The sequence below is a fragment of the Papio anubis genome, chromosome 9, assembly GCF_008728515.1.
Source record: "Papio anubis isolate 15944 chromosome 9, Panubis1.0, whole genome shotgun sequence".
Lineage (NCBI taxonomy): Eukaryota > Metazoa > Chordata > Mammalia > Primates > Cercopithecidae > Papio > Papio anubis.
Window position 1 is genome coordinate 59984657 of NC_044984.1, and position 23287 is coordinate 60007943.

The 23287-nt window shown below is 40.0% G+C and overlaps 1 long non-coding RNA gene across 1 annotated transcript; it reads left to right on the top strand.

The window, feature by feature from the left end:
• The first annotated feature begins 4094 nt into the window (after positions 1-4094).
• On the top strand, positions 4095-22338 carry LOC110740701. The gene is made up of 3 exons (XR_002515675.2): positions 4095-4281; positions 6604-6703; positions 20732-22338. It is a non-coding gene; the product is annotated as an uncharacterized LOC110740701 (long non-coding RNA).
• Positions 22339-23287: the final 949 nt, after the last annotated feature.

Sequence of the window (23287 nt, forward strand, 5' to 3'; positions counted from 1 at the left end):
ATTTTTAGTAAAGACAGGGTCTCAGCATGTTGGCCAGGCTGGTCTCAAACTCCTGACCTCAGGTGATCTGACTGCCTCAGCCTACCAAAGTGCTGGGATTACAGACATGGGCCACCATGCCCAACCTGAAACAGAATACTTCTTCTCACGGTGAATGTTTGAGTCCTCTAAATGATCAAAAGCAAACTATACATCTATTGAAGATACCCTAGTTTGCTTGCTTCAAGATAATTTGAAGGCCTCGTCTGAGTATAGAAATCTCATAAAATGGGACAAATGATTTCAATCTAGTCTGTATACCTCCAAACTGTCATTAAAAAAAATACAGGTTCCAGTATTTTTAAAGTATTCATTGAAGTATACCAGTAGTTTTCGAGGATGGATTTGCATTGTCTGTCTTCTAGTTGTATTTGTTTGATTAAGAGACACTTTGGTCTCCAGAAAGATATTAAATGTGTGAGCATTATAGATAGAACTTGACTGCTTCAAAACTCCTCTAGCTCCCCTCGTCTACATTGCACCCTAAATTTACTGCGTCCTGTGAGGTCAGCAAGGCAACCGGACCAAGTTTTCCCTCCTTTCCTCCAACTCCACTCTCATTAGCTACTATCCTCCCTGGAATACATAACACTAATAGTTCTTTATTCGCCTAGTCTATTTTAAGCCACCAACAAATGGACGCCACTCTTCTGAACCTCCTATTGCAGCAATTCCTCAGAATTGAAAAAAAAAAAAAGGCCATCTGTTGTCTCAACTATCTGTGGAGCTAAAGTAAAGGCTTTAACTTAATGCTCTTCAGCAGAGCAATAGGAAAACATCCATCACCCAGTGACAGGTTAGGTCAACTGTCCCAACAGATCGATGTCTGCCATCGCACACATTAAGGAAACAGAGTTGATCACTCCAAGGATACAATTAAATCTCAGAACTTCAAGAAACTAAGAACTACTGCAAAGGGGACAGATTCTTCCAGAATACAAAAGCTATTTCCTAATTGTGCATCTGGTGCATTCCAAATTCACATTAAATTTTCAGGCCTTGATGTTGCAGACTAGGTTATTGCTCTGAGGTACTAGATGCATTAGGCTTTTGACCTTTCAACTCCTGAGAATTAGCAAAACTTCTCTGATCGCTCACCCTGTGTGGGGGCAAGCTGGCTTTGAGAGCCTAAATTGAAGGCCTGGAAAAGTGGCGAGAGGCAGTTCCATGACAGAACTGACATATTCAGGATTTCTGTGCGGCAGCCTCAATTGAATCACTCTCTTCTCTCTGACACTCAAACTTTCTGTCAATCTTGTTCCGATTTGGCCAGAAGAAAGAAGTCTCTATCTTTCCCACCACTGAACCTATAAACCTGCCTTTAACCTCGCCCACTTTCTCCACCTAGTTATGAAAAGTAATCACTGTTAATATTTAGTAAACATCTATTACATGACAGGCAATGTCCTAAGTACTTTACATATATAAGCTCATTTGGTTCTCAAATAACTTTGTGTGGTAAGTAATTATATTATCACCATTTTATTGGATGAGGCCACTGAATACAGAGAGTTTAGGCAACTTGCTTAGTCACACAGCCAGGAGGTCTCAGAGCCAGGATTCAAACTCAGGTATTCTGAATACAGAACCCATCTTACCTGCTGCACTGTACTGACTGAGGAGAGCCACCTACTGTGGATGAGTGCCTCCTCCTGTGCTCTCATGCCATCCGTCAGCAGAGATTGACTGAGAACCCACTCTGTGTCTGGGCTAGGTTCTGGGATATAATGATACGCAAAAACAGATACTAAAGAGGTAGTCAGCCAAGTGCAGTGGCTCATGCCTGTAATCCCAGCAATTTGGGAAGCTAAGGCAGGCAGATCACTTAGGCCCAGGAATTCAAGACCAGCCTGAGCAACATGCCAAAACCCTGTCTCTACAAAAATTAATTTTTTAAAAAAGTAGCTGGACGTGGTGGTACATGTCTGCAGTACCTGGGAGGCTGAGATGGGAGAATCACCTGAGCCCAGGAAGTAGATGCAACAGCGAACCATGATGGTGCCACTGCACTCCAGCCTGGGCAACAGAGTAAAACCTTGTTTCAAAAAAGAGATAGTTATACTAACTCATATGTAATGAATGAAAAAGTAGAAAGGAATACACTATTAAGAGCACATATAATGAAAGGACCTTGCCCTAAACAGGGGAATCAGAGGAGGCTTCCCAGGAGGAGATATGTTTAAGCTGAACAATGGAGAATGAACGGGGATACCTTGGGCAAGAGGAGCAAGGACGGTCATTATGGAGGGAAGCGGGAGATGTCAAAGATGAGCCCAGGCTTGCAGTTGGCTCATCTAAAGGCCACTAGTTACTCACTCTTTTCTGAAGATGAACACATAAGCAATTTCTTGATCTTTACCTTTGACTGACAGTCCTTCATCATATAGTATTTATTTTGTACATTTATATATTTTAGCAAAATATTAAAATGTATAATATAAATATGTATTTATACAAATATAAATACACACACACACACACACACACACACACACACACTCTCACACACAGCTCCATCCAAAAGAAGGAAACAAGAAAACCACCCTGAAACATGGAGAAATGGCATGGTGAAGGGGGAAAAGCAATGAATTAGGACCCAGAAATGCATAGGTTTAGTCCTGGCTGAGCCATTAGCTTACTGTTGACCTTGGCCTTGGTTTCTCCATCTTTAAGGTGGAGGTGGTAGTGCCTGCCTTAGTTCGCCCTCCAGAGTCACTGTGAAGATTAAATGCTATAACCTATAAGGGGGCAAACTTTGAAAACATTCTCATGCTTTGGCTAAGAGCTTTGGAAAGCACTTAGTTACGTGGAGATTCCAGGGAAGTTTCCTTCAGTTTTCTCTGCATTATTAGACTTCTTGTTGCAGAAAAGCATGTGTGCTTTGTGAACAAGGTTTTCAGAGCCTCCAGATTTCCTTAACAAGTACAGCACATGTTCCTGAGGGTATACGGTACACACTTCCCTTTTAACAACTGCACATTTCACTTAATGTTTAGTGTTTCTGCTTCAAAATGAATGCTACCCCATGGCTGGTGTGGGTGAATAGCCTATGCTGGTCTTAGTTCACTTTGTGTCAGTGATTAGCTCAGCTGAAATTGGTTGGGAAAGGAGGAGAACGCTGTTCAGCTTGGTAAAAATAAAGTACATTCTTTCAATAAAGAGGGAGTGAACAGAAAGCAATTGACTATGGAGAAGGCGGGTGGCCTAACAACTACAGAAGAGAATTTAAAGTTTGGCATTGGAGGCCACTGGCTTCCAATTCTAATGTGACATATTGAATTGTGTGACTTGGACATGCACACACACATACACGCGTGTACATGTTTATGTTTCTATACATATTTCTGCATGAATATGTAAATATATGTGTATTTATAATCATAATGCACTCTTTATAAAGTTCGAAGACTGAGCCATATTAGTGTACAGTTTTATAATTTAAGATGATTTTGTTATTTAAAAAATTGGAACTTCTACCTATTTAAAACTTATTTCTACTGTTTTAAGTGAAGATTTTTAGTTGTAAACAGCAGTCATTCTAAAGAAAAAAGTTATTAAAAGGCCTCCACTTTTGTTTTTGAGAAACAGTCTCATTCCATCACCCAGGCTGGAATGCAGTAGTGCAATCATAGCTCACTGCAGCCTCAAACTCCTGGGCTCAAGTGATCCCCCTTCCTCAGCCTCCCAAGTAGCTGGAACTACAAGCACATACCCCCACACCTCACTAATTTTTAAATTTACTGTAGAGCTGGATCTCACTATGCTGCTTAGGCTGGTCTTGAACCCTTGGGCTCGAGCAATCCTCCTGCCTCAGCCTCCCAAAGTGCTAGGATTACAGGCATGAACCACTACATCCAGCTCTTAAAAGCTTTTGAGTAGCTTGTGGAATTGCCAGGTGCCTTAGAGAAGATTCTGAACTCTATAGCCAGGAACAATGCTCAGAATCAAACCACAGAACTGTTCTGATGAGGACATCACAACTGCTTATGATCCCTAGATTCTATGGGCAGCTGCCGCCACTACCAGAGTCTTCCTTGCAATGCGAGCTTCTTGCAACATGACTTCTAGATTCCAAGTCTGCAATGGAAACATATTACTGGGGGACCTGGGTCACATGCTCGTGCCTAGCTCTAGAGAAATTTGGGAAATAACAAGTATGTATGCAGCATTTTTAGCTTCTGTACTAGTTGATAACATGAGCTTCCACCAAGGATCCTAAAGCATGGAAGTCTTCAAATATGGGTAAGAAGTTCTGATGTCTATTGGACAACCAAAGAGAGTGACATTTGTGTACTGTGACAGAGTAGTGCTAATAGATGCTAATTCCAAAGATAAGGGGCTGAGCCTGGCTTCAGTCTTTAAAAAAGTATTCGAAAAAGAGAATCCACACAATGAATTCCTGGTTTTAGGAAAAGTTGCACAGTCTCCCAGGAATACCCCGACAGACCAGAGAAGTAAGAAAGAAATACAGCTCAGGCCTAAGGAGCAGATACTTCTAAAAAAGTTTCAACAACAGAAACCTGATTTAAAAAAAAAAAACAAAACAAAACATAGCCATTGATATAAAACATATGACACATATCTTAGTTGGACTCTCAAAACATTTCTCACTTCTCTACAACAAACAGTGCTTCCAAAAATGGCCCATCCCGTCTCTAGGAGATGAATTGGATTCGATTCATCCCATTTGAGAGCATGTTTGGATTCTTAGGGTTCATGTACCAAGCCCTTCCTGTGGACTGAGGAACTTCCCACCTTCCACTGTTCCATAATGGGGACGAATTTATTTGGTAAGCTGTAAAAAACTCCTAGTCATTAAATGAAGTTTGTTCTGCCTTGGGTCAAAAATAAAAAGGCCTATTGCCTCTTAAATTACCATGTCTGAGGCCATTTGTAGTAGCTCCTTGCTATTCTTGAGGGGGAAAAACGTCAAGATCCTCTGCAAAAGTGGTAGTTGTGCTCTTTTAGGAGCCACCTCCTTGACGCTGGTGGGGAGGCTTAGTTGGGTGATGGCCCCAGCTAAGCAAACCTCTGGGAAAGCCCAGCATAGCCAGTGTGTCCTCATGCCAAGATCTTCCCAGAATGAGTCTTGGGAGGATTTAGGTCTCCGAGTGTGGAAAGCTGGGCAGGAGCCAGCACACCTTCTCCAGAGGCACAGAAACTTGGGGGCACAGTAAAAAACAGTCATTCTTTCTTTACCTAGTCTCTAGTCACCCTTTGGAAAAAAGATTTTAGTATCCATTTAACATCCCACAATTGCAGAGTGACCACCTGTCACCTCTCACCACAGATCCACAACCACAGTCCCCCCAGAGTCTCTGACAGAAGGTCCTGCTTGCAGAGGAAGCAATTCAGCAGGCCTTTGGAAGGCAGCCGAGCAGCAGCAGGAGGCCCATTAAATCCACAATTTTTGAATCTCAGGGTGGGCATTTTCTTGTGGCGTATTAAGTAACACACCTACTCAAGTTACTGTGTGAACTCAGTGGACAGCTGCCCTTTCAGTGAGAAGCGTATGCTTGCACTGTGCTGTCCCCACCCCCACCACTCCCAAGTTCAATCACAGACCCTTCAGAGATGTCTGGCCTGAGAAGAGCAGTGAAAATGGAGTAAAGCTTGGATGAAGATGTCGAAGGCCAGGAGTCACCCTGTAATGAAGAGCTCCAAATGCCTGGGGGTTCACCCAAGGGCCAGAACCAGAGAACAGTTGCATTTACCCAAATCTGCGATAGACACAGGTAGAAGAATCTGCTCGAAGTCGAAATGGCCTTTCTCATATTCGCCCTTGAAAAAATATGGGAGAAAGAATGGGAAATGGTGGTTCCGAGAACAGATTCTTGAGTCAAAATCATGTGCACTCAAATCACTTAAAGAATTGGCATGAACTTGGACAAATATTGTTTCATCTCTCTAAGTTTTGTTTTTCTCTATCATGATAAAAGTACTATGGCCGTGAGAAATAAATGAGATATTAAATGTAAAACAGGCCGGGTGCAGTGGCTCACACCCGTGATCCCAACACTTTGCGAGACAGAGGTGGGCAGATCACCTGACGTCAGGAGTTTGAGATCAGCCTGGCCAACATGGTGAAACCCTGTGTCTACTAAAAATACAAAAAAGTAGCTGGGCATGGTGGCACACTCCCGTATCCCAGCTACTCAGGGGGCTGAGGCATGAGAATTGCTTGAACCAGGGAGGCAGAGGTTGCAGTGAACTGAGATCATGCCACTGCACTCTAGACTGGGCAACAGAGTGAGACTCTGTCTCAAAAAATAAATAAATAAATAAATAAAATAAATGTAAAACAGGTGATACCTATAAAGCACATACTTTATGTATCAGTTATTTTAATGTTTTCATGGATAGTGGTTAGACTGGTGTAGTTACTATGTCCCTCTTTCCTCCACTTGGTAAATAAGATATATTTTCCTTTAAGGTAGGGTGATGTGCTGTTCATATTTAACATTTTTATTCTATAGTGTGTTTCTATTTAATGAAAAACTTAAAGGAAAACTTCACTGTGTGCCTCTTGCTTTGTGCATTGTAAAATGGATGCTGTCTTCATAGACAATCCCTTTCATCTGAAAGGGATTCTGATGGAACAAAACAAGAAGAATTCTATGTGAGAGGGAAAATTCAGAACCCGAAAAGGAAACCCAAAAAGAAGGTAAGTAAAGAGAGGGAGGTGTGTGGAAATACCATTTACTGATACACTCCTTTCCCTCTTCTATAAACCGAGTAACACTGACCAATATACAAGTGTCATGGAAATGAGCATGTGTAATGGAAGTGATTGTCAGACTTGAACAGATCTTACCTTTTCTGTCATTGGGCATCCCCTTCACAGCGTTGAGGCCAGCTTTCTGCAGTGAAGGAGAAGGGCATGAAATATAGATTGCCAGGCCTTTGGGGACTCTGAGGAATGAGAGGTACTTAATAAGGATGAAATTCATCCTGGTCTTATTACACTGCCTCTTCCATCTCTCATATCATGAAGTAAGTCTGGCAAGAGAGTAGAAGAAAGAGAGAATCAACTTAAATAATGGGGCAGGAAATCTGTTCCTGGGCAATGTTTTGGCAAGTTTGACAATAAATAAAGAGTGAGATAATGAGACTAGTTCAGTAATTCTCCGACTTTCTTGTCCTTTATCCCTTCAGAGAGCCTGTTTGGTCTCTCCCAGTAAGGGGAGAGCTGTAGGAATAGCTTTCCTTTGTTTTACTTCAGAAGGAGAATACGGTAAGGGAGACAAGAACAGACCTAGGAGGCATAGAAAGTGAACATGAAGAAAGGCTGGTGTCAAAGAAAAAGGGGCCTTTGGCAGATCTGTGATCTGGAAAAATGGGAATCGGAGGTGATCCTGTGGAAGGAAAAGCATCTACTAATGCATCATATTTCTGTTCAGATTCTGAGAGCTCTTATTTCTTCAAACCTTTTGCAATTTCCCCACAACCTTTCGACATACTGTGACTCCCAACCTGAAAACATTTGACAACACGGGTTATATGAATAAGCAACAGAAAAACCCTGTGCTCCAAACTCGAGACTTTCAAAAGCTTTTGCTTCTGATATTTCCTACTTTAAAAAATAAATGCCTTTCTTCTTAAGGAACACTAGACAATGAGAACAGATTTCTAAATTTTAATTTGTTTTTAATGAAAATCCTATTCAGATGCACACTGATTCACAGGAGATCTGAAATGTCTTCAATTACTAACTTGGAATTTTAAGCAGATCTTAGACTCATAGACATCTAGACATGGGTGGTATCATAGAGGCCAGCTCATTCAGAGTCCACCTGTTGCAAGAATCCCGTGCGTGTGTAACAATTGGATAGTAATTGACCTAGGCATGGAGAACTCAGTAATTTTCAATGCAGATCGTTCCTTTGTTGAGAAGCTATCACGTCAGAAGGTTCTTTATTATAGAGTCAAGTCTACCTCTGTTCCTTCACCCCAATGTTTACCCGTTGGCCCTAGTTCTGTCCTTTATAAGTTCACATCATAACTCTATAATTAATAACTCTTCTATGTAATTTCCCTTAAAATATGTGAAGACAGTTCTCATTTCCCTCATTAGTTTTCTCTTTTCCAGGTAAAGAGATGGATCCCATCTCTGTACTCATTCCTCAATTGATATAATTTCCAGACAATTCCCCATCCCCATAACTCTGTAGAAGTTTCTTTCTTCCTTCACTTTTTTTATTTTACAAGGCAAACTTTCCTAGAGGAGCAAAGAAAACATTCTTTTCCAAGATCTGATTGGGCTTAGCCATTTCGTACACATTATGGCATGTGATAGTGGACTATAAAAATTTTTATTGCTGTGCATTTGAATAAAGGATGACTGCATTTGTTAGGCAAGCTCTTTCCAAACAAGTCATAATAAAAACTTTACAGCATCCCACTTCATCACATAACTTTTTAATGCTGCTCCTTTTGTTTGGTTTTGGTTCTGGTTTTCAGTCCTTCTTCACTTTTTTCCCCCTTGAAGTATCAGAGTTATTCTGGAAATTCCCATGGAGAGTTTCAAGTTGGAAGCCTGGTCCAAGAGGTCTTTTTCTTGAGACCCTCTCCTGGATTTGGACCATGAAACAGACAGAAACAATGATGCCATCTGCGTGGTAGGGCCCAGTGCAGTGCATGTGTGCAGTATAAAGTCAGTTTATATATGGTTTGAAATTGTATCCCAGGGTTTGGAAAATGCAGAAGTTTATGTGATGGATATCATGACCACACATGAGGCGTTGTGAAGATACATATGTATCTTAAAATATACTTATCTATAAGAATATACATATCTGTATATATGTATATTGGAAAACTTTAAACTATCAAAGCCTTCAGGCAAATATTTTATGGCTATCTAATGGTGGGTATTTATAACTCAGCCTCTAGACTTCAGAAGTTGAGATTTGGCACTGCAAACACCAAGTAAATACCAAGCATGATTAGTGTAGGAACTTCATGCCATTGGCATTAAAAACAATTAAGATGGTCTTACTTTAAACATTTGTTCAAATGTAGAGAAGAAGTACTAACATTTTTTAAAGCACCAGGGCTCATTTTAAGATGCCTTTCTCTGGGATTCTGATTTTAAACATTTACCTTTGGGCTTAAAAAATCTCTGTCTATGAAGAGAATAGGATAAGTTAAAAGACTTAAAGAAGTCTTTCCCTCTTCATTACCCACAGCCTCTCTTCAAAATATTATCAATATTTGTGGGTATGCTGGGAGTAACAGGATAAGCTGGTCAGTGTAGCTTTAGTTAGAGGGAAAAACTCTGTAACTACTTTAAGGTATCAAATGGGGAACAGTTGGAAAAGCAAGCTTGATTAAAGACAGCTAACATCATTTCAGGAAGGGGAGTCGTGCCTAACTAATTTGTTGGAATTCTTTGAGGAAATCGCTGCCCCAGTGAGCTGGATGGGGGAAGGGAGGAGATTATAGACTGAGTTTTTCAGAAAGTGCCCTACAGAATTCTCCACTGTTGGTTGAAATGTTTAAGGTCTGAAGTCATGGAAGTGTAGGACAATCGGCATATTGGACTAAAAACTGGCAAAAGGGGAGGAAAGAAAGGGTAACTATGGACAGAAAACAGGCTGTGTCAGCCTCGAAAACAGGATCATAAAAGGGATTTTAAAAAAGTGAGAGGATATTTTTAAAAAGAGAGAGAGGGAAGCTGTACTTGGCATTTGAACTGGAGCTTTCAGAGAACACTAAAGGTGTCCCTCTGGGAAGCTTATCTGGAAGGGGAGTGGGGAGTGGGGCGGGGGGTGGGGTAAGGAGAACAAAAGAGAGAATTCACCCATAAGCAGACAGATTCTTCTTGTGGGGACTTCCACTTGGAAGGGCACTGTATCATCACGTCCTGGTTGTCAGCCTAAGCTACATAGTACATTGCTTTTTTCTTGAGAGTCTCCAAAATAAATCCACCAAGCAATTCGATTTATTTAAACCCTAATGTAGCATGAACTCAGAGTGATCGGAATATGTTCCAATATGAAACTACCTTTTTCCCTTTCTGAAGCTGTTTACAGATAAGAAAGAACATTAATAAAGCAGTATTTCATAGGTCACTGTCAATGATTTGATGCCCTGTTGCCTAGAGATGGACAATTCTGACCAGGAATTATATGGCCCTTGCTGCAATGCCCCCCCACAACCCACTTCCCGCCCACCCCCCACTTCCCCCCTTTCCCCCCCGACTCCCTACTTCTCCCCCATCCCCGCACTTCTCTCCCTTCAGCTTCCCCAGGATTTGAGTGTTCCCCTGCTTGTTAGCGTCTCCAGCAGGTCCCAGGGAAGGAAAGCAAAGATTGATCAAATTTAGGTATTTGTTTTCAGGCCTTGTATACTTTCTACAAGACAAGGTGAAACTCTAAGAGTAACCAGTTAACCTTCCTTTGAGAGTTTTGTTTTGTAGGGTTATAGAAAAAAAAATTACCTGCCCACATGTACCTCTAATAATCCCCCTCACAGATCTGGATAAAATATGAGTTTTCTCTAAAAAAGACAGCCAATTTAACCTTTGTTTAGAATCAGATTAACACATTTGGGGAAGGAGACCATCAGGAAAGTAAATTCTGATGAAAAATTGGGGGCAAAGAGGGAAAGGTTTTTAAAGAACCAGTGCTCAGGGTCCAGACAGGTAGCACTGATGAGCAAAGGGGTGAGTGCAAGAAAGGGGGGATGGGATGCCTGCGGTGCCTGCAGAGCCCACACCACCCAGGGAAAGGTGATCATCTCCAGAGACACCTGCAGTCTTGGGCTGGCTAAACCAACCCTTCTGCAGGCTGGATTAGGCCCTTAGACTGTATCTATGGGACCTCTGTGTTACAGCAATAGTTTCCAAACCTTTGAGGATGGGGACCACTTTTCAAAGTAAAAAATCTGAGATTTCCCAATATAGTCATTTCATATCCATTGATTAAGAAAATTTGCTGGGCATGGTGGCTTACAGCTGTAATCCCAGCACTTTGGAAGGCCAAGGTGGGTGGATCACTTGACACCAGGAGTTCAAGACCAGCCAAGTCAACATGGTGAAACCTCGTCTCCACTAAATAAACAAAAATTAGACAGACGTGGTGGTGTCTGTAATCCCAGTTACTCTTGAGGCTGAGGCATGAGAATCACTTGAACCTGGGAAGTGGAGGTTGCAGTGAACCGAGATTGTGCCACTGTACTCCAGCCTAGGCAACAGAGCGAGACTCCATAAAAAAACAAAAAAAAAGAAAAGAAAATTCGTAAGAACAAAAAGTTTCGATGCATTATTGTAATGTGTGAAAATGAATTTCATGATACCCACTGAGCCAGGTGCTGCAAACATGAGATTAAAGATAGAATAGCCCCTCCCCTGGTCTAACAGGTGAAGTAACCAAGCAAAGAGGTGATCAACAAAGATTCTTGGTTGATATAAAAAAAGTGAGACATGGTGCTGTATGGTCACATAGGAAGGGCGTCTAGCTAAATTTTGGCAGAGTTCAGCAACAACTTCTCCAAAGATGTGGCAACTTAGCACATCTTTGTGACTAAGGTATAAGTGGCATTTGGCCAGAACTTGGCATATGTGGGGGTATTTTAAGGAAGAGAGAACAGCATATGCAAAGGTTCTGTGGTGAGAGGACAGGTTTCCTTCCAGAAAATGAGCAGATCTGTACTCAGTACAGCTAGAATAGAGTGAGGAGAAAGAGAGAGAGAGAGAAAGAGAGAGAGAGAGGAGGAGGAGAGAGAGAGTTAAATCTAGAAAGCAATGCAAAGGACAATCATTGAGCAATCTATATGTGTTATTCTCATGGCATATTTACATGGCTCTAAATTAAGGATTACATGACTATATAAATCTTAGCGAGCTGGCAAGAATTCCAAGGCTCCCTTAGGTTGGAACTTCACACTTTGGAAACAAAATGCACAGCAAAAAGAGCCATGTAGCTCAGTACTATAATAGTTGGTCAGGGTTGCCATAACAAAGGACCACCAACTGAGTGGCTTACACAATAGAAATTTAGTGTTTCACGGTTCTAGAGGTTAGAAGTCTGAGTCAAGGTATTAGCAGAGTTGGTTCCTTCTGAGTATAGTGAAGGAAATATCTGTTCCAAGGTTCTCTTCTTGATTTGTTGATAGCTGTCTTCATGTTTACATTGGTGTTCTGAACCCTGTATATGTTTCTGCTTCTAATTTTCATAAGGACACAAGTCATATTGGATTAGGGCCAATCCTAATGATTTCATTTTAACTTGATGACCTCTACAAAAACCCTATATCCAAAACAAGGTGACATGCTGAGGTACTGGGGGTTAAGACTTCAACATGGGAATTTTGCGAGAATCAATTCAACTCATAAGACCCAGGTTAAGTTGCTCAAAGAGGGCTGGGGGACCCAGAGCATTTGGTAAGCTGTCAGAGGTTCTTGGGTAGCTGGAGGGCAGCAGGATGAGGACACACAGCAAAGGAGGAGGAGAGGAGCAAAGGGGCTACAGAGTCCAGACTTGGCTCTTTTCCTACTCTTGCCTTGATTTGGCCCAACTCCACGGTCCTTGAAAGGCAGGCTGTACCCAACCACAGGGAGTAATCATTGCTTTTTACAGATAAGGAAGAGGTTGAAGTCACTTCCTTTCTCTGCCTTTGCGCTGTCTAACAACCATCTTGCTAACAAAGCAGATCTCCAAATAAATTCCTCCCTCTTGTCATGGGAAAGCCTAGTCCAGACTCAATTTTGACTTTGGATCTTTGACGAGATTCACCTAATTAGAGTATTTCTCACAAGGGATGTGGTCTTCACTTCCTTGCCTCCCCGAACAAATAGTCTCCTTCCTTGGGGCTCAGCCTAACTTAGGCTGTCATAAGTTTGTACTGTCAAAAAGATCCCTTAGAAATAGCCACCTATCCATTCAATGTGGGCAAAAACAAATCAAATGAAACAAACACAAAGAAGGCAGATTCCAGTTCTGTATGTGGAGCTCCTCAAGAGAGGACAGTTCATAAAAATCAAACTACTTGAGGTGGATTTTGATATTTATTTTTTAGGGCTTGCTTAGGCACAACAGAATCAACATTTCTCTGTGCCTCTGTGGGCAGCATCTTATTAATTGTCCTGAGGAGTTCTCTGGAAAATGTCTGTTGATTTGAACCCTCCTATTATTTTTATTTAATTTCCAGATGTGCTCTGATGTTCTTTGGAAAATAAGCCCTCATGATTAATATCCCCAGCAATGTTCAATCAGTAAAGATTCTGGGACTATATGTGATATTTCTCCTTGTTCTGAGGGTCTACTTAATCTCTCCTCTCCCCACCTCCAACAAGAAATGGTAGTTCATTGTACCAGGTAAGAGAGGAGAATGCAAGGTTTTAAAAAATGATAGAATGGTAACTTTCTGAAAAGCAAGTGAGATGGGATGGGTTTTCCTTTCCTTTCCTGGCGACTACTCATTATGGAGGTAAGACGAGATAAGAGGTACTTTGCAAATAGAACTCAAGGCTGGGGAGGAGTCATCATTCTTTTAGAATAACGAGGTAAAGGACAAATGCTAACTGGAGGTGAATTTTCCCAGTGATAAAAGCATGATTAAATTTTAGAGATTTCCCTTTGAGGCCAAAATTGCCTGGGAGTAGCTTGAAACCATAAGCAGGAAACTTGAAAATTGGTTTTCCAGCTTCCTGTCTGGCTCTCAACATACAATTCTACGTAAGAACGACTCTGTGAGCCTACTGCAAGGGAAGAATACTGTCAACCGAAAGTCATTCTCATCCTTATAATGTCATGAGCCATTGAGGTGGAGATTGTACTACTTGAAAGATAAAGTAGAAGAATCAGTGGCAACACTAGCAAGGACTTACTACATGCTAGGCATTATACACATCGTTCTATTTAATTATCTTAATAACCTTGAAATGTAGCTTTAGAAAGGTAAAGAGATTTGTATAAAGTCTCTCAGTTAGTGACTAGATGATCTGAGATTCAACTCCAAATCTGTTTGACATCAAAACTGAAGGCACTGGCACTACATTACATTAGTGTGGAATGTTTGCTGAATGCTTAGTCCTGATCATGGGAAATGAATTATGGAACTTTTAAATTCATATGCAGGCAACTTTTTGCTATTCACAGAAGCTATGTTGTATAAAGTTATCATGAACGCTGAATTAGTGAATACTGAACCACTGCTCCTACAGAAAAGACAGGGTTAAGTTCCTGCAAGATGCTGATCACATTTTTTTCTGCCAATCAGTGCATAACTTTGCTTTGTGTGTGTTTCTGTTTAAAGACACCTTATTTAATACATACTGTTGATTCATTAACATTGAACTCATGGCCAACACACCACTATAACTCATGCCTGAACATAGCTTATCTAATGCACATATATTCTTCATAAAGTGCATCACAGCCTTCTTGCACTTAGGAATACCAGACATTTGGGGGCCATTTAGAACAGTAAAATCATCAATAAAAAACACAAAAATGCAAAAATTTTAGAATTACAAATACATTTTTGTGAGTAGGTAAATTTGTAATTACAGAATCTATAATATAAATAATGAGGTTTGGTGGCTTACTGACATAGTTATTAAGCTAGTCTAGGAAAAAAAAGTCCCACATTTTAGAGGAGAAAGGAAACATTGCTCTTTCAGCCTGAATGATTGAATGCAAAAACCAGATAATTGGTAAATACATGTTTTTTTAGGTTTTGCTCATTTAAATTATCTGGATTCAAAGATGCAGTTTTGGTTTATGGCATTGCTCCACACAGAAGAGGGTTTTTACCAAAAGCATTTACCTTTGAAGTTTTAAAATTTCCTTTTTAATTAAGTTCTTACTGAAATTTTCACCTCCCTTGAGAACAGTTCATTAAACAAACAATTCTATTAGCCCATTATTTAATTTTATTTTTAATTATTTTATCACTTCTCCCAAATGACCTAGACACTTGCTCTGCCCATTTCTGTCAAGAGCAGAATCACCAGCCCTGTCAACTCTCTCCACACCTTGGGTGGAACACAGATCTCTGAAATCTCATGGAGACCAGCAGACCCAATCTTTTGAAATAATGGAGACCAGAGAAATTAAGTGCAGAATATTTGGTTAACTACTTACTGAACACACACAGTCCCTTTCAGAAAACTCTATGAAACATGGAAATCAAGATGCTGAAAACTCAGAGAAGGTATTTACTAAATTTTTCCTCCTCCATATTTTGTCTTTATAACTGGTGACTGGTACTTGAACATAATGGTGAAGTAACTATGGAGAAGGATGTTTTTTGGAAAGGCTTGCCTTTCTTCGACTGACATGGGTGGAGGAACACAATCTTATTTCTGCCTTAAGGCTAATGACAATCTTTTGATCCAGCATTCAAGGTTTTCCATGATTTAGATGGTTTTTCATGATTCCCAGTTTTTCTTTCACTCTTATCTTCCACCACTGCCTCATTCAGAATCTCTTTGCCAGCCAAGTGTGTATTTGAAATAGATGAAGAATAAGGCAAGAACCATAACCTTTAGGAGTTTAGGGTTTAGTTAAGAAAATAAGACTAACATCCTTAAAAATGAATGATGTAAGAGGGTTATGTAATGAAGGTTCATTAATGTGGCATAGACTGTAGAGTTTATACAAATTTGAGAGAGAGAATGGATTAGTCAGAGAAAGCATTTTGAGCTCAAGATGGTTCTTGAAGAATGGGGAGAATTTCCATGTATCTGGGGGAAGGAAGGAGGAGAAGAGGAGAGAAGGAAACAGCTAGGTGAGGGAAATCAAAACAGTGAATTGTTGCAAATAGGAATGCACATAGTGTTGGTGGGACCATAAACAAACCAACATGAATGGCAAAGGCGGGTCATGTTGAAGATCAGGAGGAAACACATTTGGAGGCACAGAAAGGAATTGGATTGAGGTAAGCAACTTAAAAACAGGCAGACGCACTGAAATTTGGTGGAGTATAAAATAACCATTGAAGACTTTTCAGAAAACATGTGGATAAACCATCTGTCACTAAACTACAGATGACTGAAATATACATCTACTGATTTGTTTTTTTACTATGCATATTGGGGTTTCTGTTCAGCATTTGTCCAGCTTTCAACAAATCTTTATTGAATACCTATTTTATGCTGGACAATATGGAAAGTGATAGCTCTACAGGGCAGGCAAGATCAAAATGGTTTCAATACTCCTGGATCTTATATTGCAGAAGTATTCATTTTCATTATGTTCCTGTCTTTTGGCCCAGATAACTATATCTCAGATGGAAAAGTTTTCAGTAGAAGTGATGTCTTCACCCTTTGGGGTTTGTAAGTTTCTTTTGTTTAACTTAGCCTTCTGGGAAGTTGATACCTGAAGACACAGCACTGTAATCCAGGAGAAGCTTTCTCCGACTGCTCTAAATTGGTCAGGAGCCTCTCAGCAGTGCTCTTGACACCTTGTGCTTCTCCTTATTTCTAGACAGCATTTAGAAATAGCATAGTCTTGTCATGTCCACTTTTTTGGCATCTGCTATCTACTCCAACTAGATCATGAAGCAGGATGTCCTAATATCTCTATAGTACCAGTGAAGATGATCGATAAATGTCGGTTAAATGAAATTAATGAATGGAGGGGATGGATATGACTTTACCTGAATATGTTTTTCTCTGGGGCAAGTTTTTGGTAGAGAAAGACAAGTCTAATGTAAGAGAGAAAGATAAGTTCCTTCTGTATCTTTATATATGCGGTAACATTTTTGAAATGTAACTGTGCTTGGCTTTTCTTGTAAGACTAATTGGAATGTGGTAACAGAGCTGGATATCTTATTTTAAGGTGATTTAAAAATGACGGATCCCATACATTTTTTCATTTCCTTAACAGCTGCAATGTTAGCCTACTCCATAAATCACAACAGTTGGTTCTATCTTAATGCCATAGGTATTTCAGTAATATAGACTGTTCAATAAATTATTGGGTAGTTATTAGAACGAGGTAAATTTGACTTAACATCTTAATTTGACTTAGGCATCTTCCTGGAACCTTCCTGCTCTGAGGTTTGGATGAAAAACACTTTGGATATCACCGTGAGACTTGCTACTTCCGATTCATTGTCTAGTATTCTCCTTGGCAGCTTTGCAAAACAAATCTTGGAAAGCGCCTAGAGAAAGCCATTCTTTTTAGAAAACTTGGAGTCTTTTGAATGCGCTCTGGATGCCAATGACAGTGAATGAAAGTGTTTGTTCTGTTTGTATATTTGCCTGCTGCTTTGCTCATTCACTGTTATTCATTTTTTTCCAATGGATTATTTATTTATTCAATTTTCAAAACTTAGCAAATATCCTAGATTTCAAAGTATCCTTGTACCCTACGGTTAAGGGAATGTGTCAGCCAAACTCTAGGTGGCGCTCCACATCGAACTTGGGAGGCAGGGGAAGAAGCGTGGCAGTGGAGCTCTCAGGATGGCGTCAGAACCGCAGAACACCCAGGCTGATCCCGAGACGAGGGAGGGAGCTTCCCGTGTGGGGGTGGAGGGTGGGGCAGAGCAGGATGTGTGCTTGGGTTTCACTTGGAAAAAACATACATCATATTGCAATATAATTTACTTTGAGATTTCAATTTGGAAAATGGCATGGAAATAATCCAGCTTGAACATCGTCCTCCTCACCTCCTGGACTAGGTCGAGGGCCCCTTATATTTCTTCATGGCAATTGTGTCACAGTTGTAACTGTTAAAGTATTCGTGTAATTATTTGTTTAATATCCGCCCTCCTGGCTGCTTGGCTCATAGCTATTTGCCTGCTGCCTATCACAACACCTAGCAAGTGATAGACGGTCAATAAATACTTGTTTTGTTTGCTTATTTGGCTGCTGCTCCATTCATTTGCTTCACTGGGTTATTCATTTTTTCATTCCTTCCTCTCCACCCTTCCCTTCCTGCTCCACCCTACCCTTATCTTCCACCCCCTACTCCATCTCTCCCAATCCTCCCAGCCCTCCCATCTACCCCATTCCCCACCTAGTCCCACCCTCATTTATCATAAGTTTTAAAAGTTAAGAAACCTAAAGTGGCCGTGGTGGGGTGGGGCAGAAACTAAATGTATGAAAGCAATCTTTAAATAGTCAGATTCTCAGAATCCAGAGAAAGGGTATTAAAAGGTAAGAAAGCAACAGTTTTGCCAATGCAAAAGGGAAAGCGTGGCCCCCTCAGTGGTCATTTCCCCATGCACTATGGGTTTCCTAAGCAGGTGTTGCACCTCCTGGGTTTTGGCAACTGGATGCGGAAGACCGGCAGGACTCTTTCCTCTGAATGGTCTGGACTGGGGACAATTGGCTGGAATCACAAGTGGCTTCTTTGCTCACTCCAGCGGTACTTCAGTTTTCATAAATGGCCGGTTCCTGGAGCTGTAAGGTTCCAGCACATCGGGGATTTCCCTTCGTTAGATCCTGACCCACAGAGCTGTGTCTCAGGCCAAAACTGTTGTGTTCATCTCTTAAAAGGCTTTCAAAGAAGGGAAGGAGGGAGGGAAGGGAAGGGAGGGAGGGAGGGAGGAAGGAAGGAAGGTAGGAAGGAAGGAAGGAAAAACTTTGGAAAATATCAGTTGTTATTCACAGACACCAAACTTGCCATTTTTAAAAACACATTTTCAAGTTGCTGTGAATCGAAAAAAAAAAAGTTATTGTGATATTGGCAGTCAGCTCTCTACTGAAATGATGTGAGTGGAAAGACAAGAGTTTGGAAGAATGCGTCCCCCAAAATTCTTACATTGTTACCAACCACAGAAACAAAACATAGTGCTGGAAAGGAATTTCAAGTCATAGATGCCAAACCCCTGATTGTGTAGATAAAAATAATGAGGCTCTGAGGTGAGTGACTTGCTCAAAGCCACTCAATTGAGGAGTTAGAGCCAAAACTCATGACTTCTGGCCAATTCTGGGCCCTTGCCACTCCACAAGCTGCAGTTTTTCTGTTTTAGCTAAAATGAGTTTCAAACAGCCCATCCACCATAAACGTATTTCCTCAACTTTCAGTCTCTTGTGTAAGGCGTTACAGGGGACCCAGCTTCTAATGTTGAAGGAAAAATACTGCATCTTTTAAAAAATGGTCAAAAGGAAAGGAAACTTGTAGGCATGTAAATGTCACATCACCCTGTAAGTAGGAACCCATCATTATTGTGTGGGTAAGAAAGAAATAATTAAAGAAACCAATTCCAGTTAATTCCACATGTAGTGTAGGCCTTTGAAAAGAGTCCAAAATATTTTTCAAACATTCTCACATACACTGAACACATCTGTCCTATGTAACCTGAAAATGATTTACCCTTGTGAAATCATTTGCGTAAACCTGCCAACCTTATGAATGATTTTGTTTGTCTACTGTCTCAAAATAATTGATCTTACATACATTAAGCTAATTAAAATAGCCAGGTCCTTTCTTTGCAGAAAATCCACAAGCCCTCTTTCAATTATGCTTCTGAGGTCAGGAAAGCAATTCTTATGGAAAAGTAGTCTAGAATTTGCTTCAATCTATTAAGATAAAACATAAGAATGTATTTTTGATGCATTGATAAAAAATTCACCAAAATATTTGGTAGTTTTAGTCAGTCTCCAACTTACTAAAGGGTCATATTCCAAAAGTTAGTGGATAAATGAGTTGTCTGGAATTTGGAGTGTATTTTCCCATAAAAACAATGCTACGCATAGGAGTTAGTTCCCAGGCCTCCATTTAAGTGCTATTTAACCCATAGTGTAGCAGCCTATTGTGGACTTCAAAATTATTATTTTAATTTTGTTATTATTAGTTAACTGGCTCAAAAGTAACTGATTGATTTAGAGACTGTTTTAGATGCTGACATCAGGAAAACCCATTTCAATTATAGATACTTGAGATAGCAGTTGGAGACTTTTATGTCATTTCTGTAGAAGGTTTTGAGATACTTTGGAAACTCTAAAAATAGATACTTAATTTCATCTGCTTACTTATGACTAAAGGGGGAAACAGAGAGAAAAGCCTTGGCCCATGTTCAACTTCCACCACTATGAGGAAAATAAGGCAAGAAATGGGAAAAAAGGAAAAGAGAAAAGAAGTTAAAATTGTGTGCATATATGTGCATGCAGAAATTAACTTAGCAGTGAACAATGAGGAAATGAGGAAACTGAGGCACACATAAGAAAGGAGATAGGAAGAGATATTGCTCTGAGACTTATTTGTGTTGTTCACAAAGTGGTAGTGATGACCTCTAGAAAGTTCAGAAGAGAAAAGGAAAGTTTTAGCAGGTAGTCTGTGAACTTATGTTTAGGATATGTAATAAACATAGGTTGTTACTTAGGGACATGAGTTACCTGATGTAAGAATTAGACTCTCAGTTTGAATCCATACACATCTATGGAAGACCTACAGTGTTTCGAGAGCTGGGATATAGGACTAACTGCAAAAATTATCTGGCAATTACCCTTTACCTTGCAGAGATAATAATAGCTAGCATTTATGACTCATTGTAACTCATTTAATCTTCACAATGACTCTATAAATTAGGCATTAGTATTATTATTATTATCCCATTGTGTAGATGAGGAAACTAAGACACAGAAAGGATATGTAATTTGTCCGAAGTCACATGGCTACTAAGTGTTGGCGCCACCATGTGAACCCAGGTAGTGTGGGGATAGAACTTGGGCTCCTAACAGCCATGCTATACTCTGTCCTAACATTCTCTGGTCAACATTCTTATCTCTTGTCAGCAATCGCTCATACCCTGACTCCATCTGGGATTTGGAATGCACTTGGGGAAGTGGCTGCGCATGGAGACTAGAAATGGAAGAGGCGTCCAAGGTCATGCCCTTCAGGCTCTCTTCAAATTCTACAGCTACTGTAAAGAGAGTTGCATTCCCACAGAGAACATGTCAGGCTAGAGGAAAATTATGACAAAAGGTCTCCCCAAAGGCCTCTGAAACTTGGATCTTATCTCGTTCCACAAGGTAAAGGCCAGTTTCCTAAATCAAAGAATGAAACAAAGTACATCTTTTTCAAGCGTTGTTTTGACATCACTCCCTTTTATACAACTGGACAGGCACTCCCATTGTCTCTTTAAATAATTTTTAAACACTCCTGAACTTTGGCTTGGAGACCCTCATTTGAAATGATTTTACCACTCTAGACATACTAGCTCATATTTTTTAACTTCAACCTGGCAAAAGTTAATATCCCTCATAAAACTCTACCCACTCTCTTCTCTAAGTATCACATAAACCATTCTTCCTGATTATACATGCCCCATCTTGAGCCATATCCATTACTCTGTCAACTTTCCCTGGAGGTTAATCTGCTAGTGAGAATTTAAGTGGGCTCCTGTGGTGGAGTATTCTACAGTGGATGGAACTTGGATTCTGAAGTCAGTCAGTTCTGGTTCAAATCCCAGTTATTCCATTTACTAGCTGTATCATGTTGGGCAAGCTATGTAACCTCCCTAAATCACTGTTTCCTCACCTAGAATGTGAATACAATATTAATAGTACTGGTATAACAGTTGCTCTGAGAACTAAATAAGATACTGCATATGAAGAACTTAGTTCAGTGTAAACACTTTATAAAATTCAACTAACGTTAGTCCCCATGATTACAATACTTTTGGAGCTCAGAATAATCAGAGGTATGTACAAAGATGGTTGTGAAGAGATGTTTATATACCATTTTCATAAAAGTAAAAAGAAACAATTTATGCCCAGCCATGGTTGACTATGCCACCAATTAAAAGTCATGTTCTGAATGTTGGGAAATATCAAGATTGTATTAGTGAGTATTAAAAAAAAATAAATCCTGCAGAGCAGCATATTTGGGAGGGAATGTATATGCATAGAAAAGATATTTGAAGAACCTATATCAAAAAGTAGATTATAATTATCTCAACAGAGGAAAGGTATATGGAGTATAGATGGGTACTGGGATTATGAAGATTTTAAAAATGTTTTGTATTTTTCTGTGCATCCTAAATTTTGTACCTTTTATAATTAGGAAAATTACATGCTGTTGAAAAATACTGGATAAAGTTTAGCCTTCTCAGATGATCTCCTTCTGGCTCCAATTAATTCAGACCTCCAGCTTATCCACTTCCTTTATTTCCTTTTTCACTCTCTACAGATTTATGTTTCCTCTGCACAGCTGCAGTTGGTTTCAAATATTTGGCAGAGACTGTAGTTGGTGTTTAGATATATTTATGTGGGTTCTCTCTCCCTCATCAGACTGCATTTCCACGAGAGTATCTTCCCTATATTTTCTCTGTAATTGTGCATAGTGGCTTGGAAGCTCTTCCTCCCAAAAGTTAACCGATTGAGGTCATTGTAAACAATGCAAAAAGAAAAACTTGCTTAACTTGTTTCATTATTAACATTAATTGGGAGCTAAGGTTCTCATGTTAGGAATGGAGGGGCTTATAGACTGGTTGGGAATTAGGCCCTGTGCCTGAGGCAACGCTTTGTGTTTACGCAGCTATTTCATTTCCTCCTGGAACATAGGAATACCAAGGCCTCTTGCCCTGAGGAAGGGTTACATGACTGGTTCTGACAAGCAAAATGGAAGCAGATGTGTGCACCACTTCCAGGCCCCAAATCGTTTTACATATTCCTCTATCAATTCTTGCTTCCCCTGCCGTCTGCTGGCTGGATAGTGCCAGGTTGAACTTGAAGCCACAATATGGTAGAGCCACAAGATGGAAAGAACCTGGGTCCCTGAGTTTCTGTTTAGAGAGGAACCACTCAAGAGAATTATCTGAAGAGAAACATCTGAAATGAACAGGGTCAGTGAGAAAGATAAGACTCTTATTACATAAAGGCATTGAGATTTGAGATCTATTTATTCTTACAGTAACCCTGTCCCAACTAACAATAGAAAATTATACAAATGGTAAAAGAATTCAAAATAACATATTTTAAGTGTCAAATAGAATATAATTTTTTTAATTTGCCTAATATTTTACTGTTCTCCCAAACCATTTGCTTCCCTACCTTATTCAGTTCTCTAAGAAACCTTGATGAGTCTATCTTTGTGTCACAATTTAAGAAACTGGCCTTAGAGTTGTTACATTGTTTGACCTAAGCTAGAACCAAGATTTTCTGACTCCAAATACTATACTCTTTGTCTTTAGGCATAAATACTATAAGAGTGACTAATGACTAAATTATTTATAGAAAAGATGTTTTGCCTAAATTGTCCAGGGAGTATTTTTTTGAACATTGGTTTCACCAGCAGCTAATAAATGTCCCAAGAAATAGAGTTCCAAGGCCAAATGACTTTGGGAAACA